General features: G+C 40.2%; 1 protein-coding gene across 2 annotated transcripts in view; it reads left to right on the top strand.

Annotated features, from left to right (window-relative positions):
• Positions 1 to 13,035, top strand: part of SH3RF3 (SH3 domain containing ring finger 3) — a 316,210-nt gene that overhangs the window by 234,672 nt on the left and 68,503 nt on the right. The window lies entirely within an intron of this gene.

The raw sequence follows: 13,035 nt of genomic DNA, 5'->3' as shown, positions 1-13,035 counted from the left end.
CTGTAATTGCTATTTTTAAGGAATAATATAGGTAGAACTGGTCATAATTTGGTTGATAAGAAAGCATTTGCTAACCAAAGGAATCTTTTCTCAAACCTATAGATAATCTCTGCTGTGGTATTCAGCAGAAAAATACTGCACCTTTCCCTCCCTTTTAGAAATTGCTCCAACATTAGACTTAACTGTGCAGTACAAGTAATTATCTAGACTGTGAACTGCATATTCTATCATATTTTCAGGCTCTGCTTGTTCTAATTCAGCTGATTCAAATGAAGTATATTTTTACACTGGAAATAATAATTGTATTGCTCTATATAAAAATGTCCAGCTAAATTCTGTCCTTTGTTACACCATGAGTTTTATTTATACCCTGAGTTTGGCTTATTGAGTATTTATTATCTCTTTGAAATTGCCAGGAACCTTGTCAATGTTCATTCTCTGTGCTCCTATAAGAAAGAAAAAATAAAACCTTTTTGTTCAGTTTAATATATGTAAGATACTTTGCCCTTCTGCCTCTGCTAGGATTAATATATACTCTATTGCAATCTTTTCTTTCTTTCTTACAGAATCGCTTGTATGACATCCTTTCCCACAAACACAGAACATTGCTATATTAAAAAAAAGTAGTTTAAAATGGTTTTAAGAACAGACTTTACAGTTTACCAAGAATGCAAAAAGTTTGTGCATGGTGCTGATTTACAGTAGACCTCTTATGTTGTGTTGATATGGCTTTTGGGAGTCACTGCATTATTGCAAGCCATTAATTTCTCCTAAAAGGTGCCTATTATACGTGTTCAACATTTAGATGCACCAAGACAAATCAGAGTATGGAACTCCGTATAATAAAGCATTTGTAAACTTCATTAAGCTAGCAATTGAGGGCTTCAGCCTTTACTAACATGCTCATTGTTATACAAGGAGTAGCAGCTCAGCATCTTTCCACTAGCTGCTATTTGTTTATAGATTTCTTGCACAGCCTTAAATGTGTTTGGAAATGAATGGCAGCCTAAAAGCACCTTTCCATTGACTGAAAAACCTTGGAGGTAAAATTATCTGCTTCAAAGTGTAAGAGCTAGAAAAAAATAGTACAAGCAAAGCACATGGAAAGCCATGATACTTTGAAAAGAAAGCATCTATGAAAGAAGTATTGGCTTGATGTTCGTTTCATTTGCAGGAGAATTTGCATGTAGTATGCTTGGTGCCTGCATGCTGCGGGTAGCCCATTAAACATAAAAACTCCCATCTACAAAGTAATAGTGTCTGTCCATCATGTGGAGTGTTCTAACATGCTTGTGAAATGGATTTGTATTGAAAATGTAGTAACGCTGCAGGCCTGTGATAAAAGTGGAGTTGAATTAGGTTACTGGTTCAGAGGAGCTGTCCATGACTGAGTTGCCTTAGACAGCTGAGGAAGTCCCACTGGCACACTAATCATGCCTAGGTCTCAGATGGCTTATCTTGCTTCCATTTTCACCCCTTATGAATTATTCTTCTCTGCTATTTGAAAGGTCGGAGGTCAATACTGCTCCAAATCCCCCTGGTTTTTAGACAGAAAATGCATCTCATGAATAATGAAGTATGGCTTTGTGCACACCAGTGCTGTGTCTGAGTGAGGAGGAAAGGGCACAAGAGCATTGTATGTATCTTTTGAACAATTCTTCTCCATGCATAGAGAATCCATTAATAACTCTTGGTGAAGAAGTGCAGGTTTCCAGCCACACACTACACATTCTGAAAGGTCAAGAAGGAGCCTCTGTGCAGGCTCCTCTACCTGTAACAATGATAGTATGTGGGGGAAAAATCCTCTTGAAATAACTCTCTTCATAGAAGTCATTTGGAAGTATTGAATTTTAGCTGAGAATGTAATGGTGAAGCACAGTTGAGTCTGACAGGCAATCTTTGAGAGCTTGTAGTAGGAAACATGCAGGTTACATTTAAATGCAGAAGTAGATCACAAGGAAAACATGAATCTGAACTTTGAATGTGTGTGTGTCAAGGAGTAGGGAAATTAAAATGCCTTTCAGATGTGGTTCAGGGTTGGATTTATAACGGCATAGGGTCCAGTTCACTTGGGAACAAAGACTGACCAGGACAATTCACATTACACTGTAGCCAAAGATGACTGAAATCTCAAAAGACAAGATTTTCCCCATTCAACGTGGCAGAAAATAGGTAACAGTGGGCATGTCTACAATTGCACTTTAGCATACAGTATTCTATTTGACTGAATATTAGTGTTGCGTAAAAAAACGCACCAATACGCTAATGCTCAGTAAAAATAGGCTACTACACATTAAGCATCACTAAAAAAGCACGTACTTTCACTACTGAACATTAGGGTAGCCTAATGTACATTTATTTAGTACCTCACGTTAGAGGTACTAAATTTAATGCACACTAACAAAAGTGCATTAAATAACAAAAGTGCATTAATAAATGAGCAGTCCCATAGTGTTTCAACCATTGGATCCAAATTCTCACACAAATAGCATAAGAGGCTTTAGCATAGTCTAATTTGAACACATCCTTATTATACCCATTAACTATAATCCAAAACTATGTGGGACTGAAGCCAAATACCCTCTCTATGAATCCCTAGTTAAAATATAGCATAAACCACTCTTGTAACCTTTTACATTCTTTTTTAAATTGCCTAGTTGTACAAATTGCCTAGTTGGGCAAGCTGTTCGAGAAAATTATTCTGGCACACATCCAGGAGGGGCCAGCAGGGAAATGCATGCTCAGGGGCAACCAGCACGGGTTTATCAGCGTCAGGTCATGTCAGACCAACCTGGTGGCCTTCTACGATCAGGTCACTAAATCATTGGATGCAGGGGTAGCAGTGGATATAGTCTTCCTGGACTTCCGGAAGGCTTTCGACACTGTCTCTCACCCCGTTCTCATTAGGAAACTGGGGGACTGTGGCGTAGACACCCACACAGTCCAATGGGTCGCCAACTGGCTAGAGAGCCGCACCCAGAGGGTGGTAGTGGATGGGTCCTTCTCGGCCTGGAAGGACATGGTCAGTGGGGTCCCGCAGGGCTCGGTCCTCAGGCCCGCCCTGTTCAACATCTTCATCCAGTGATTAAACCTTAACACGAATGACACACACTTAAGAGTACCGAAGCGTTTATGTTTCACGTATTAGTTAATATAACCCCATTTTAGAAATCAGGAACCTGAGAGGAGAAATGTATAGTACTGGGAGCTGTGCCTTCAAACACTGTTTTGAAGATTTTGTTTTTATGTATAGCACAGATACTTTTTATTCTAGCTCTTCAAGGACAGAATGCTGAACACCACAAAGTAAAATAACTGGCTAAAAAAACCCAGTATCAGAGACAGGATCAGGACTCACACGTGCCTGTCTCTTGTTCCTCATCTCTCAAAGATGGTTATATGGGTTTGGATTTGCCCTGAGTGTTAGATACAGCTTTAGATTGTGCATCTTATGTGATTTCCCTCTCTTTATGGGGAAGGCATTAGAAGGCTTGCATCACTTGTGGTATCAAGGAGTTTTGAACTCAGCATGTGTCACAGATGCTCCTAGTCTGTGTTCTCAAATGTCCACTAAAATATGGCTGTGCTACATTCATTCTTCCTGGGGATAATGCGCACCAGACCCTGGGTGGTGTTACAAGCAATACGTACATTCCATCAGAAATCTAAAACATGTAAACACACTGACAGAAATTGTCAGAGGGATGTGAGAAACTTGTAAATTAACAACAAATGCAGAGAGAGAGAGAGAGAGAGAGAGAGAGAGGCCAGAACAAACGCACTGATGTTCTTCACAAGCATGGAGGAGTTTAATCCGCTGGCTTCAAAAACATATGGTGCACTAAACATTAGATGGGTAGAAGGCTGAGAGATACTTGGCAGTGACCCATGGAAATATAAAGGCAAGGCATTTTGTTTTGTTGTGTTTCTTTTTCTTTAAATATTTACTTCTTTGTGTTGTGCCAGGATACAGTTTTCCATCCCATATGTATAACAGGCTCTCTTGCCAAAGGGATGTCGCCCCATCTTGCTGGGGTCGTTTGACCCCAGTACTCTTTCCTGCCATGGCAGGGGGGCGGACTAGATGATCTGCCCCGGTCCCTTCCGACCCTAGAAACTATGAAACTATATGTGTGCATGTAGTATTAACTAACTGTTTTATAGATACCAACAGAAGTTAAAAGGCTTTTTAATATGTACCATTCACATTGGAGTATTATATGATTCTTCAAGGCTTTTGTAGTCTAAAGACCTGTTATCTGACTGAAATCTTCAGACTTATTACATAGGCTTATCAGAACTCAATAGAAAGCAGAGTCATCTGAAGGAACAACTAGTAAGAGTAGATGTTATATTCTTTTCATGCAATACTTTCAGCATCAATATATTTTCAAAGATTTATTAAGCAACCAGAAAGCTTGCTTATCTCCTGAATCTAGCTAGAGAAGACTATGGGGTTTTTTGCAGTGTTGTGGGGAGTTGTTATTCCACTGTGTACAATCTCATTGCCCACCAAACAAAGCAAGTTTCATTTCTCCAGATCCTCAGGGAGGTAGAAACCCCAAAACATTTTATCCCTGGAATCATTTGCACAGAGCTGTTCTTGATGACTTAAGTTACCTGCCTATCTGCTACTGATCCTGGAGAAGCAGCAGTATATGATTCTGCGAGCTTTGGGTTCACTTGATATTTACACTACTCTGCAAAACCTTCCACTTCCACCAAAAGGTTATGTGCATGGTATTTTTTTGATGCAAGGGAAAACCACTACAATGTGCTTTTCTTCTTGCTGCTATTTGTTTAATATTGCAATAGCACAGAGAGGCCAAAGTCAGAAGTGTGACAGACCTACTGCGCAGGCATACCTATGTAATGAAAAGACAGCCCCTGGCCATCAAGAGCTTATTTAATTACCAAATAGATAAGTATTAAGTTGTGATTAAATTAACATCTTGAAAATTAACATCATTCACTTTACATTTTCTCACATCTCAATAGAGCAAGATATTTTCACATCCAGTTTGGTCGCAAATCTGTGTGAGGACTGCAAGTATAAGAGCCCACTTACTATAAAATGAAGCACCTTTAAAAATTCACATTGCATTCTGGAAAGACTAGAACAGCAATGGAAACAACACTGCTCTAAACTGAATGATTCTAACAAGTCCTTTCTTAGGGACCTGGGAAATGTGAAACCAGAATAGTCAGCACTGGTCCATGTGCAGAGCTCTTACTGATGTTAATGCAAGGGGTATTCATAAAATTGAGATGACAAAAATAGGTTATTTTCCAGTTGGAAGCCATCAGATTAGGGCAGTGAATTGCAGTCTTCAGAGAGATCCTTTTAAGGGTGCCGCAGGAAGTAGGCTGGTAAGCGAGTTCTAATCAATGACTGATTTTTTTTAAATGGGGTACTGCTAAATTCAGAAAAGTTATGGAGGGGTGCCTGAAGTCTATAAAGGTTGAGAAACTGGATTAAGGTATATAGAGGATAAGGAATACCATCTACATAAATTCCCTGATTCTCTCACCAGCTACATTATCCACATTCATGGAATGGATTTCTTGGGTGTTTTGGCCTGTCATAATCAAAGGCCAGGCTCATGCTAGAATAGGCTGGCCTAGTGTTCAGACCTTTCCCCACAGCCTAGGGGCACTTTCATGCCTCATATAAATGTGTAAATTGTGGGTCTAGGTAAGACCCTAAATTAATTGAGAGTTGAATAACTTAAACTACAGTTTATGCAGTAGATATTTGCCCAGAACTAGATATATTTGCTCATTTGTTTTTACACACATGGTGTTAAAAATGTCTTACTCTGAAATTGGTAACATTGTCTTAGCTCCCACTTTGGTAATTAACATTTGATGAGGCCACTTGATCTTGCCTGTAACACTTTCTGTCAATACTTAGTAGCACCACCGTGCATTAAGTGCTTACACATTATTTCTAGGAACATTAAGACCCAGAGTGATTGCCAGAGTCATTGTTTTATGGAGTCAGTGAATTAGAGAAATGAGTAGCATGAATCTCAAGGACCATTAGCCTGTTTTCTAGATGAGATATTTGTAGAGGACGGTGTATTAACCCATGTGTGTTGGATATTAGAATGTTTCTCTCTTATTATAAAGTAATAAAAAATCATTGAAAATAAGATGTAAATATGCATTCAAGATGTTAAAAGACATTTTCCTTTGAATTAATGAATGTGGCAAGTGCCCTGCGGTGAGACTGTTGAATTTGCTTTGAAGTCAGAATAGAGATTTCTGGTTGGTGATTTTATTGATGATAAGAACATTCATCTGATAGCAGCAGCAATTATTTTTCTGTGAAGGTTGCTACAACTTGCAACAATGGTACGCCCCGTTTTGAGTTTTATCACTGTCTTCATGGCTCCCATGCCCCACTGAGAGACATCACTAATCCCCAAAGGCATAAAGTCTTTTAAAATTGAATCACCAAAAGTGGAATTAAGGTAATAGTGAAAATCTGTCTTAAATCTACAGAAGAGAGAGAATAGCGAATTCATTCTAGAAATCCAGACTGTTAACTCTCAGCTTTTCAAAGAAAAGGGAAAAGGAGATAAAAAGCCCTAAGGAAAGAGCTTGGGATGAAGTTTTATCCCAGATTCTTGGCCATTACCTTTACATTCCTAGCCTTTTCAATAATTTTTGTGGCTGTTTTTATATAATATTCTGGAAGTGACTCAAGGGCCAGCAATATCTCACTAGCATATTATTTACACAAGAATGTATGCCATAAATACTACACATTAAAAATCTATGTTCTTTGATGTCTTTTATAAGTGTTGTTTGCCATTCAGTGAATGAAAAGGAAACATTTACATGGAAGATTTTGACCCTAAGGGGTCAAACTTGATTTGACCCAATCAACTTAAAAGCTTCATTTTGTTAACTAGATACAGATTCATAATTTTTTAAACCCCAAATTTCATATTAGGCCATGAAAGTGTATAGTGCATCTAAAGAAGTGTACTGTGAATACTCAGTTTCTGCCTCAGTGGAGAGCCAGACAGCAGAGAGCCCATGCAGTAGGACCCTTTATTCCCATTTTCCCACAGGTGTTAACTGCCACCAGTTCTGATCCAGGGCACACTGGCACATGGGGTCCCTTCCTTATCCTTATGGTACACTGTTCCCTACCTACCCCATTCCCTATCTTTATGCAAGCTGAAGAAAGGGGATGTGGTGTGGTGAGGCCCTGCTCATACTATCCTAGCCAAGTCACAAGAGGACAACGGCAGTGAGGCCTGAATATATTCCTCTGCTGGGATGGTGCCAGCAGTGGTCCTGCCAGTCAGACATGTTTCAGATTTAAAGAATGTATTAATGTGAATGGGTAAATGGGGCAATTGACACTTCTTGTTTTAGGGCAAGCAGATATCATGGCATTGGTGATGCTTGCCTTTTATGTTTGTCTAGTTTTCTATACAACCCCAAAGGTTACTAAAGTATTTCAAAGAAAAATATGACCTGGAAGTCTAATATCTTCACAGAATTCTTGGGGCCAGAACCTCAAGCACAGACCTATAACCTGGATCTGGTCCTAGCTATAGGGATTCTTTACATTGCACTGTACTGTGCAGAACAAATGCACTACATCTGCCTCAATGGAAACCTTGCATTGTCTGCTGTCCCTCTACCCCAAAGTAACAACTACACATGGAACTAAATAATAGACCTAACCAGTACAGCACCTGCTCTGCACAGGAACCATTACACTGAAGGAAAAAATAATGAGTGATGCAGAAAACGGAGAAAAAAAGATGACCTTGCTAAGTCATAGCAAAATCATACTGAATAGCCAGTAAGAAGCCAGGCAGTCTGTGTTTTTGCCTAGACCCAAGCAGTTTAAACAAATCATTAAAGACGGTATCAATAGCAAATGCCTGAAGCTGGGGGAAAATATTACCTGATGGGGCAAAAAAAAAAAAATAGTTTCAATATTTGATCCCAAAAACAGATTCTGGCTGGATGAGGTAAACAGCCATCTCACCCAATTTTGCACAGGTAGATACTAATGACTGGGAGTGCCATTTGGCATATCAGTAGGAAGATAGTACAAGGATATCAAGGGTGTCAGCAAGATATACTAATGGGACTTGCTGTCTTCAGCACTGTAGCTGGTAGCACACTGGGAAAGAGAAGACACAGTCTGTGTACCCATATATTCAGATGATCTGAGATAATTCTCCTGGGTTTGTTCTCCTGGTAGAAAAACTACCCAGAGACACCTGAGCAGACGTTTAAAGGCTCAGTCCTTAAAGATCAGAGAGCTTGCAGTGCTGATGCTATGCAGTCAGGGGGTCCCTGACACCATCTCATCAAGCTGTACAGGTTCCCTCCATCTGCCCAGAGACAGACACAGCAGGGCACAGGGCAGCCCTGATTTGCTGACTCGGACTTCCTGCAGCACAGTCTGAGGGTTGGAAAGGGGTGTGTTTTGTTCCCTGCTTGGCTGCAGTAGTAGAGTCCAGGGAGCAACATACTGTCTGCCTGTGGGAGGGGTGGAAGCAAAACACCCGAGAGTACTGGAGGACTGTGCTGTGGCTTCTGTCAGAAAGGAACATGGTAGTGATTTAACCCTGGAAGTTACCAACTTATTTTTCTCCTGAAGCGGCCATTTTTGCTTTGGGAGAAAAATTCCAAACATCTGTACACTACACTTATGGTTTCTCCTGAGAACGCAATGTCTCTCTCAGGAGAAACTGAATGTCTGTATGTGGCCGCAGTATAGACAGGAACTGTGGCAGGAAAAAACTGCGGTAAAATTTTAAAGATCAAATGTTCAAATTATTTGGAATGAATTAAAGATGAAATTGAGATAGACTGATGCTTACTGACCTCCAACAGACTCCAAACTGACCCCAAAGAGGTAACTGCCATACACGTCTCCCCTTGTTTCTAGAAATTAAGATTAGTTCAGAAATTATTTTGTTTCTTAGTAGTGTTGAGAAGAGGTTGCCAATCATCATTCATTGTACCAAATCATCAAATTGTACCAAATTGTGATCTGAATTTTTTATGTAGCTATATTGGTGCCCTGCTGGAGTCAACTAACTCATATTCTTTTATGACCTCAGTAGTAAACCCAGATATCAAGACTTTTTAAAAACTAGAGCACTATTTTACATGAAAAGGCCCAGGAGTCTAGAGCAGTGGGGGCCAACCTTTTTGGCTTGGTAGGCATGCCACAAATTAGCCCCACAACCTCCCCAAATGCCATTTTCATCTCCTTCCTCAGTTTGATTTGCTACTCTGCTTTCTGCTTCCTTTCTTGTGCTCCCTGCCCAATTTACTGCTTTGCTTTCTGCTTCTTGCTCTACCTGTCACTGTGCTAGTTGCCATTTGTGGGGGTGTAGGTTGTAGCTGTATTGGTCTAAGGACATAGGCAGACAAGGTTCCTTGGGTGAATCTGATATCTTTTATTAGACCAACCCAGATGGTTGGAGAATAGTTATTAAGCAAGCTTTCGGGTTCAAAAACCCTTCGTCAGGCTAAGGAAGTTTTAGCAGTTGGTGTGTGCTCTTCCTGGATGGAATAAAAAGTAAAGAAGCCAGCGACTGGGCTGGTATGCATCCAAGACAGGTAGTCAGTGAAGATGTAGGTTGAGAAGTCAATGGGTGAGAGACGGGGGGGAGGGGGGGAGCGGAAAGAGAGAAGGGGGATGAAAGTGGAGAGATACCTGGGGAGTCAGATGTCAGGCAGGTTATAATGTGTCAGAAATCCAATGTCTATATTTAGTCCATGATTTTTAGTATCCAGGAGGTTGATGAAGTGGAGTTCATAGGCTCCTCTCTGGGAAGTGTTTTGTAGGTTTCCTTTGAGGATCAGGACTGAGAGATTGGAGAGAGAGTGGTTTTCTTGTGAGAAATGTGCCCCCACAGGTAACTGGGTATTTCTGTCTTTGATAGATTTCCGGTGTGCGCTCATTCTGGTGCGCAATTGTTGTTTGGTCTCTCCTACGTATTTTCCATCAGGGCATTTGGTGCATTGGATGAGGTATATTACATTCCTGGAGGTGCAGCTGTAAGATCCTGGGATGCTGATGGCTCTGTTGTGGGGTGTAGTAAAAGTGGGGGTGGTGCAGATGTGTTGGCAGGTTTTGCATTTCTTGTCATGGCACGGTCTGGCACTCCTGCTGTAGACTGGCCACCCCTGGTCCAAACTCTGCCTGCTCCCTTGGTATCCTGACTATTGATAGCACTAATCTTTGAAAAGAGACGCATTATGTCTAGAATTACCTTCTACAACTGCAACCAGAAACATGCATACCCACCTCTGCATGTGATATGATGAGCCATTTATTTACTATGCACACAATAAAAGTGGATCAGCATAAATACTTGTTTGAGGCTCTTCTCTTCTGTTGTCTTGTTGTTGCTTTCTGATGCACCTACCCTGTTTCCCATATTGGCAGTGCAGTAAAAACATTGTGGGAAGGTTTTAATATTAGGGAGTGCAAATTTGAAGGAAGATATAAACATTTGTCACATGTCAGAGTATCCATAATATGTCAGAACTGTGAATTTGAAACATCCCACAACATTTGGGGGGGGGGGGGGGGGAGAGGAGGGAGAGACATTGATTTTTGTTGCTATTGTTTTGTGCAGGTTCCTGAAGCCTAAAGGCAGTAACTTCATAACTTGCAAATGGATACAATCTCTTGGCAACCATAAAAGCACAGACCAAAACATTGGCCCCAGACATACACCTATAGTTTCTGCTGAGCTCAATCTGAAGTCACCAGTAGGTCTGTAGGTATATTAGTTTTCAGTGCTTTGAATGTGATCCTTTTAGACCTTGGAGTTGCTTCAATTTTAGTTTGAGCCCAATACTTTTTTACTTTCCTAGGGTCTTGTAGCGTGATCCTGAGATGTGCTGTTTAACCCCAACTTCTGTTGTCTTCAGTGAGCCTTTAGTGCAGTTAAAGATGTGATTTCCAGATTTGTACAGAGTAATGGGTGTATTACTGGATTTGGTGGGAAATATTTAGGGGTGTTTTTTTAAGTTGTTATATGATGTGTTCATATGATGTGTTCAATGTGCTGTAACACAAAAAGCTATTTTGCATCTTGATAACTTCAGTGTTGTGATCTGCGCAAATACCAGAAATTTGATGCGCGGTTCCAGTCAGAATACTAATTGCATTTTGGGGTACCTTGTTCGTTTATAAGTGAAAAGGACTATGTGAGAGTGGGGGTCCCAAATGCCAGGCCTGGAGACCAAAGCTGTGATCTAAAAGTCACGCTTGATTCTGTATTTGTAGATTGCACCACTTATAATACAGTTTCTTCAACTCAAATATAACTCTGGCTTAGACCTAAGAACCCCATTGTTTCAGACATGCAGGAAGAAAAATGAAACATGAAGTCTAATTTAATAAGCTAACAACTTTAGTAACATAACTAACCAGGGAAGAAGCTGTCAGTTTCTTTCTGCTTATAGAGCTGCTGTCCACCCCTAATGATGCTACAGACGGTCCCAGCCAATGGGACCATAGCACTGTTTCTTTCGCAAAATCACAATCCCAAAAAAGCTGCAAATCTCAAGGGTAGAAATGTAGGAGTTGACTGGCCCAAAATGGTGGAGAGAAATGTTTCTATTTAGGGACTGATGGATTTCTTCAGGGCTCCTTCTGTAGTTCTTTACTTGCCCTTCCCCAAAATGCTGAAGAAGCTGCTGCTGCAAAGAGGGAGAATGAGGAAATCCTCCTTCAAGGGGTTATGCCCCTTTTCCCCCTACTGATCTTGAAAATGAACCTCACTTTGAGGCATGGGGTTCAGCTCACAACTTCAGATTATTTTTTCATCGACATACAGCCCTACCACTTTCAGTGGGTTTCACTGGGGGAGAAATGGTTTTGTTTTCTTCTCATTTTTTCCCTAGACTAGGCCTTTGCTTTGAGTGTAAACATCAACTTCCTGCTGTGGGAGGCCTTCAAGGAAAACTCATGATCCTATTGGTAGTTCAATAGTGAGTACTGTTGAATCAGTGCTACAGTTTGGTGTGTTCTTGACCAGAGATGTTGACCAGTTGTAATTATTGAAGGTCATTTGTCATGCTTTTAAAAAGATCACGGGTGTTAGCTCCAGTATCCTGGCTAAATTCTGGCTTGTGTAATTATTTTCTTTCTGCCAAAATTCCATTCCTAATTCAACAGGATAAGTATTCTTGAACTATTTAGCATTTTAGTAAAACTAAACAGCACCATTTCAGAGGCAGTGAGTGCATTGCCATTACAGGAGGAGTAAGCCCTTTATATATACTTTCTTAAATTATAATGTTTCAGGAGCCATGACTGAACACAAGATAAATTAAGAAGTATGAATTATTACAATTAGAGTTTAACAAGAAATCTTATCCTGTTTCATGTATAAATCTCAAAGCACTAACCAGGTAGGTCAGTAGCATTCTTTCCATTTTACAGCCAGTAAAACTGAGACTCACAGAGTTGAGTGACTTGTCAGTGTTTACCTAGCAGGCCAATTGCTGAATATGGTGTGGAACACAAGTCTCCTAAATCCCAATCTGTGCTGTCTAGCCATGTGGCAACACACCATCTCCTGTTAGTTGGTCTCCTTTCCTTAAGGAGTTAAATGTTCTTGACCATAAATAACAATGTTCATATGAGGTCATATGTGTCTGAGTGAATATTTATCTATTATTCACCAAGCCCGTGAATTTTAAGGGAAATGTTAAGGATAAAAATATGAATATAAAATTACTTTCCTAGTGAGTTCCTTTTATCAAAGCATGCAATACCACAGGAGCATCCACATTGAACCCATTCTATAAGCTAGCCAAGTAGATTTGCTTTCTAAGTATTTTAAGGTTCATATGCAAGTTACAACTGAACTGTTTTGACGTGATGTGGAAATGGAGCTAATATAGCTACTGTCCTGTGTGCCAGAATTGCATTCTTGGAATTTCTGAGCCTAAAAAATCAGTTTGTTATGTGGTATAAATAAGGTAGCAAATCTGAGAAATACGCTTTGATTTGAAAATAACAAA

This window comes from Alligator sinensis, unplaced genomic scaffold (genome assembly GCF_000455745.1).
Source record: "Alligator sinensis unplaced genomic scaffold, ASM45574v1 scaffold1463_1, whole genome shotgun sequence".
Lineage (NCBI taxonomy): Eukaryota > Metazoa > Chordata > Crocodylia > Alligatoridae > Alligator > Alligator sinensis.
Note: the sequence above shows the minus strand (reverse complement) of the source record. Positions and strands in the feature narration are given on the sequence as shown.